Raw genomic sequence first — 7,891 nt, 5'->3', positions numbered from 1 at the left:
AGAGAGAGAGAGAGAGAGAGAGAGAGAGAGAGAGAGAGAGAGAGCGAGAGAGAGAGAGAGAGAGAGAGAGAGAGAGAGAGAGAGAGAGAGAGAGAGAGATGATGTAAGTAATATTAATAATTAAAGGAAGAACGATTTGTAGTCGAGGGCATGTTAAACGAGAGAGAAAGAAAGAGAGATAGAGAGAGATAATATGAATACAACGCGCCAATCAATCGAAACACATAACAATGGAGGTTCTTTTGATTTTTGTTCAAGAGTTTCTCGGTCACCGGTCAAAGTGCTCAACTCTTATCACAAAACATGATATTACTTTATAATAAATGTATATTGTGTACAGTTTGAATTGCACACGAGTTTTAATTCGAATAACGATATAACAGAGGACTGCAGTCCACACGAGTTCAGTTAAGGCACTATAATATATGGGTATGTTAAGCCACCATTTTGCGACTCAAAATTGATAAAATAAACGCGGGTAAGTTCGTAATTCCATATTATAATCATTATTTATTTCACATTATTTTTATATTTTACTTTGGCCGTTATTTTGTGTTTGATGATTTGCTCTATGTAGGTGTTTATTTTATTTACAGCTTGTATATGACTCTTTAAAATAAGATAAAACTATTATTCATTTACATTATTTATTTTTCTCCAAATTTAGTTAGTATGAGAGGTTGTACTGCTCCATAATGTAGTTATTCTCAGAAAAACAAAATTAAATTGTTTCGTTTTCCACAAGAAAAAAGCAGAAAGGACAAATGGGTTCAGAATTGTAGGCGAGATAAGTGGACACCAACAACTCATTCTGAGCTATGTCAAATAATAATGTCTAAAATATAAATATAGTGTGTTTATAATATATGTATCTTCTAATTAATTTTCATAAATATTAAAATTTAATATTATGATCAAATAGTAGTTAATATGATATTATTTTATGTAAGATTGACATTAAAAAATTATATTTTAAAATTTATTTCTGATATAATTAGTTTATAGTATATTGTAGTTTTTTGTATTTAGTTATGTATTTACTAACAATTTATAGTAATTGTGTTTATGTATTCTTGAATTTAGTTTCATTTTGACAACTTTACTAAAAAACAATACGTTATACATAAGATATACACAGGACTATATACTGATAAGTGATAAATGAGTCGCAAAATGGCGGCGTAGCATACCTATTATATATAGTGTCCTAGTTCAGTTAGTCGATTGCCACCATCTACATTTTACAATTAAAATACATATAATTTTCTTTATGCTTAATTCATAGATTATTATAGTATTTTAAGTAGAGTAAATAATTTTTTATAATAAGATTATGAATAGTCTTTAAGTATCACAAATCTTATCTTAAGATCAAAAACATTTTTCAAATATTGTTGGATTGATAAATTTATATCGTATACATTCGTGTTACTTAAATTAATATATTAAATGAATCCGGACCATTTCGACTAAAAAGAATTTACAGTATGAATCAAAATTATCAATGACAAATTGAACAGATGCAAATGACAGAAATCATGACTCAAATTGGCGTCAATTAGCATCAGATAAAAAAAAACGTGTATGTGGTGCGTCCAATTGGTGTTAACGAAAAAAAAAAACCTCGAATTACTCCCACATATTTGAATATGTTTTGTAATATAATCCGCAGTGAACTTTGGTATCAAATTATTTATATAATTTTTTATTTTCGTTTTTGGTGGAGTTAATTAATAAATAATATTATGTGATGTGAGTAAATTTTCGCATTTACCTGTTAAAAATAAAAATAACCAGAGAAAAACTAATCGTGAGTTGACAAGCTTGACCATGATTCAGTTACAATTGGGTAAGAACAACGTTTTAAACATCCGTTTGGATTCAGTATTTTAATTGTCAAATGCGTAAAATCAATGGAAAAAAGCAGCTTATATTATATACTGATCCGTTTTTTCCATAAAACACATTTCAATGTGAAAAACTTATATCACACCTATAAACAATCACAACTCTTCTAACCGTCGATTAAAGTTTCGAAATTGTTGAAATCTTCACGAGTTTTTAATTCATACATTATTATTATTTAAAATAAAAAAGCATGTAGTGCTTCGCACAAATGAATAGTTGTAACATAAAAGTTTTTAATGATTTACATTAAGATTGAAATTTCTTGGTTGATAAAAAATCTTAAAACATAGAGTTTTAAATTGCCCGTGAAGTAATAATTTTTTCGTAATTGTTTGCAGAAAATTAATATGTAAAAAAATTTTCAAAAAAACATTGACTCCAACCGTTGGTTTTCGATCATTAAGTATATACTGTGCAACTGGTTTATTAACTGACGTTTATTGTCTTTGTTAACAACAAATCAAAATATTTTTGTTTTATGAGTATATTTAGACCGAATAAAACCGATTACTAAATTATCTCCAATCCAGTAGTAAATTCACAAAACTAAAACGCATTTGGTGTCTTTGTCCAGCCCGTCTGGATAATGTTTTAATATTTATCCTTACATCACACTTACAATAAATGTTACAGTATAACGGAAAACTACATACATATCAGCTTAGCACAATATATTATACCGAGACAAACGCGAGAGATCTAAATATATGTACGCGCCAAGGTGTGTTTTATCATTCGTTGTGTAGTCGGAAGAGAACGAAAAAAAAAGAAAAGAAAAACCTCTCGTAAACGTATTCCCGCCGACGAATTTATTCGTCTTCCAATTTGGAACTATAATGTATTATGCATACACTTCGCGGGCGTGTGTAAGTGTATGTGTTATTGTACGCACTTACGTATATATTTTACGCGTGCATCAGTTGTTGGAAAAATTATTATAATTACTGTACATATACCTGCACAACACGCACACACACACAGTCGCGTTCGTGTTTAAGGATAACGCGCACACGGACGGAACACGTGAGGTTTAGGGGCGGGATGCGGCACGTAAATAAAACAATACGACTGGTCGGGCCTCAAAAAGGACGTGGGCAAGGATAGGAACAACGTTCCTCCGTCGCGGCCGACACGGCGAATGAATCACGCGCGATTGGTTTATTAGCGCGGTGGCTGTCGGGCTGCACCGCTAGGCGCATTATTCATTATTAACGCGGACTTCGGACGCGAAGACGCATCGGTGCCCTCGCCTCACCACCACCCATGGGGCCCACCTCATCCCTTTGAGGTGTATCGCGCGAGCCCGTGAAAAGTAATCCTCCGTCGGCTGGCCGAGTGCCGCGAGCATATGGTCCGTAGAAAAAAAGTAAGAAAAATTAAAAAATGCAAATCCCGCGGCACGGTACGTGCGCGTGGCGTAAATTATGTGTATTGTGGCCCAATCCTATTTGATTGAAGGAACGTCGGACAGACCAACGCGTTACATACGCCTTAAATCACTAACCGCAAGACATGCGATCGAGGAATTCGCAAAATATATTGCAACACGAATGAGCCTTAACATTTCCCTCGACGCAACGGAAGCGCTCAGAGAAGAACGTACGATGAAGATTTACAACTTCCTAACCAACACTAATATTATAAATAAATCGTAACTTTTAAACGTAAAATCTGATATTATATTTGAATAATTAAACTATGCACTGAGATGTAGAACGTTATACCTCTGCTGTTGAAGTCTTAATTGCTAAACATAAAAAATAAAAAACAAATTGCACAGTTGTACGTCTGATCTGCTGATATGAAAATTTTCATGTGTTTTAGGAGTTTCACATGCTTGTATATAAATTTGATACCCAAAGAATTACGAATGTTCGTTCGACCCATCAACGGGATTTCCTCGTTTTATTTTTCTTCTAAAATCGCAAAACTTCAAACAATCAAAAATCAAACAACGATCCGTTTTTGACTAACCACGATCATACTTTCATATGAAAAAGAAAATCAAAGCACCGATGAAATCAAATATCTGAAAGCGTCCGCCTCCAAGTCATTGTTTCCTGTACGACTTTACCGTAGTTTATTTTTTATTTTTTCCAATAATTTACCTTTTTTTTGCATTTTATTGTACATAACAGTATAATATGATTTTCTTACATGAAAATTAGTACGATCACGTACCACAGGATTTTGATTTAAAACTGCTTACTCGAGTCATCAGTCAACCACACTGTAAATTAACGAATTTCTCGTAGGATTTAATAATAATTAGCTAAAACGAAATATGTTATAATATATTCACATAGCAATAGCATTGAATATAAAATGTCTTTAACTGTTAGAGGGAAATTGGTTATTTATTATATTTATTATTTATTATATTATAACACATTGAAGATTTAAATGATAAGCCTTGATACGATATTATTTGAACAGGAATATGATTCATTGACGATTTCATTTAAATTTTAGTACCTACTCATGCGAAGGAATATGTTGATTTTAATTCTTTTTTTTCTATTAGCAAATATTTGCGTTTACAAGAATAATAAATATGTAACACTTAACATAAGAAATTATTATTTTATTTTATGACAGATAACCATTTTAATCAATTCATCAACCAAATTTTAAGTCACATAAACTCAAAATATGAAAGCAAAACTTGTTTGAATAAAGAAAAATATATATTTTTATCAATAATTTCGTGGTGATTTTGAGACTCTAACCTTAGATGTACTTTTAAAAATAAATATTAACATAAAGTATATATTATACAAAATATTAAGAATTTAAATTTTGTTACAAATAGCTAAGCTTAATTTAATTGTATGTTAATTAAAGTGAACGCTTTGGCATAATTTTAAAAGTTATCAGAACGTACAATAATAATTATTTTTATTGACAACTACAGAAAGAAAAAAAATTGTAAATTATTTTAAAAGCTTATGATTTAATTGAATTGCTTTTGTGTGTCATTTGTACAGAATTATAATAATAATAATACCAGGAGTAATAATGAAAATAGTAGCAATACATAGTTTCGGTAAACTTTCATAAGCTAATTATTAGTTAAAAACTAATTATTTTAAAAATATATATTTTCACGACCGAAGGGAATGAATAATACATCAAAGGATATCAATACCTATTACTCAATTTTGGGACGTTTTATATAATGAAAAACAATGAAATTATTTGCCGGCGTAATACGATATTAGGACGGATGAAAACGAAAACGCGCGCGGTTTATTGCTTTGAGAGGAGGAAAGTTTCAATGGTTTGTACGTTCAACTGATAACGAAACGTATCTGTATTTCATAAAAATTAAATCGACATATGATCAAATACAACTACGGTTATGCTGATGAGAGTCGACAGGTTACTGATATTATAATTTTTTTTTTCATAAATCAATTGGATACTATAGATTTTATAAGTATAAAAATACACACGTATTTGTATACACATACAGGCATACATACACATGCGTACACTATACATACACATAAATCAAACTTCAGAAAATTCCACTTGTATTTTTACGGAGGTATACTAATGAAAAAAGTTCAGTTATTTTCTCGGGACAAAGTACCTATGCGCTGGTTTTATTGGATTTAATCTACACAACGATTTTTTTTTCATCATACCACTACTCGTTATTTTGTAAAGCATTCCATTCCACCATTCTTCTATAATTTTCTTGATTGTTTCGTCTTTCGGTCTTCAAATGTCTGTTTGCTATTTTAACTTCACCACCATTCGTTCGGTAAAAATGTAATGTTCTACTATGGTTTGACCACCGCCAGAGAGATCGACTCGACGTCAGATCACCCGAGCCTAATAACTGCAACAATGGCGTAAGCTAGTTATGTACACACACTGATACGAAGTAAATTGTACTTGCAGTGATTGTCATAGTTATGTAGTGAAGGACTGTAGTAACACGGAAGTAAGTGTTTGTATCATTGGTGGGATCGCCGCGCAGGGCGTCACAGCCGATTGGTATTCTTTCAAATTTATATTAATTGATCTATCATTTATCTGATAAATCTATCAGATTTAATCGAATATGTTATTATTACTACAGCTAAGACCAAGAACTCAGTAAGTCAGGACTATTAAACGTTCCATAAGGATGCATAAATAATAAAATACTTAATGAAGTTCGCACAAAACTTCAAACCACCTAAATTTACTTTCGACATAATAGTTGTTGCGAAACGGCTATGTAATAATTATTCATATACAATTCGTACGTAAATATTATTCTAGTAAAAAATATTTCTCTTATCAACTAAATCAAAATGTAAAAAAATCGCAGAGGATTAATAACTAACACACACTTTCTCACAGTCGCATTTCTAAACATATTCTAGATACTCGACTCAAACAGCTGAAAAAAAAATTTATTCTGTGACCTATTTTATCACATAAACTACTGATTGTTACAATATTATTCACTCTCGTCCAACACGTCTATTAAAGTTTATTTATAATCACATGTTATATATTATACGTTTAAGTTAATTTTCAAAGAAAGCCTTTTATCAAAAACAAAAAAAAATGTTATTCACACATTTTTATCAATACACTTAGTTTTGTCGCATTTGCGTTCTGAATACGCATTCATCGCTGCTGAGGGTACCTACGAGCATACAAAACTTTTGGTCCGACGACGGTTTCAAATAATTAAAAACGACTTGGCGTTGAATTACGTTTCCGTTATTTATTATTACAATCATACCGCCGTTGTTGGCCGAGTGGGTGTATACAGCGAAAACGTAGCACAAAAATTCCGTTGAAATAGCAATTCATTTCACTTTTAAAATCCTTGGCCGCCGCTTATTGGTTCGGTAGGTTTTCTTTAATTAAAATCAGAACTTGGCTGACTCGGTGGCGACTTCGGTCTTTGTTGTCTCTAGCTATGTCTCGAGCATTGTGTAAGAAAATATTTGCTTGGCGGCGGCAGTACAGGATAAAGTTTTGCTCCGGCCGCCGTGATGATGATATACTGATACTATTATTTTCCTTTGATTTCTTTTACCTTGTTTTACACCACGAAAATCGATTAGACACAAACCACTAAATCTGTACGGATGGTAACAACTTTATAGAGCCATTTCGGATTAATTACACCGAATTTGTTCACGGATGTAAAATTCCAGGTTGTGTGTTGCGATAAAAATATATAAATTTTCAGTTATTGTTATTATAATTGGCTGTTAATGCAGTTGTTATTAATAGGTATTTTTTTAAAACTAACGAGGAGTTGTGATCTGAGAACTGATTTTAAATTCTGAACGGAGTGATGGAATCTATTGGTTTTACAATGATGTTTTTTTTTTTTTTTATTTTTTTTTTTTTGTGTTTGTCATCACGTTTTGGGGCAGTAAAAATGCTTCGACTTTCTTAAACAGCAACCTTTCTGAAAGAAAATTTGGGCAAGTCAAAAATCAAACGTTTTCAATACTTTTTAAAAGCATCCAAAATCATAAAAAAATTACGAAAAAACGGGAATTTTTACGCAAAACCACGTTTTGGCAAACTACATTTTTTTTTAAAATGCTCTAACTCAAAAACGAAAATCTGCATACACTTGAAATTTTCACTTGATATTCAAATTAGCGTTTTCTATACATAGTAACGTTTTCGAAGTATTTTGAAAATTGTTGGCTTATTTATGGATAATTTAAATTTTAAATTTTTCTAAGTTTTTTTTTTTTTTTAAATATCTATAAAAAAAAGTTTAGCTGTCCAAAAACTCTTGAAAATTAAATACAAGATTCATTATAAGTTATACTTACTGCAACTAAAAAAGTTGGAGATCGTTTCACACAAATTTTTTTTATAAGCCTATAAAGTTCAAATTTATATAAAATGTGCCAAAATCATAATAATTTGCAAGTTATTTTGTAGATAAAATTCATAAAATTTATTTTGTTTATATTTACGGTTCAAAATTTTAACACTAGGTTATCCA

The sequence above is a fragment of the Sipha flava genome, unplaced genomic scaffold (assembly GCF_003268045.1).
Source record: "Sipha flava isolate LNK unplaced genomic scaffold, YSA_version1 323_pilon_pilon, whole genome shotgun sequence".
Taxonomy (NCBI): domain Eukaryota; kingdom Metazoa; phylum Arthropoda; class Insecta; order Hemiptera; family Aphididae; genus Sipha; species Sipha flava.
This window is presented reverse-complemented; position numbering follows the sequence as displayed.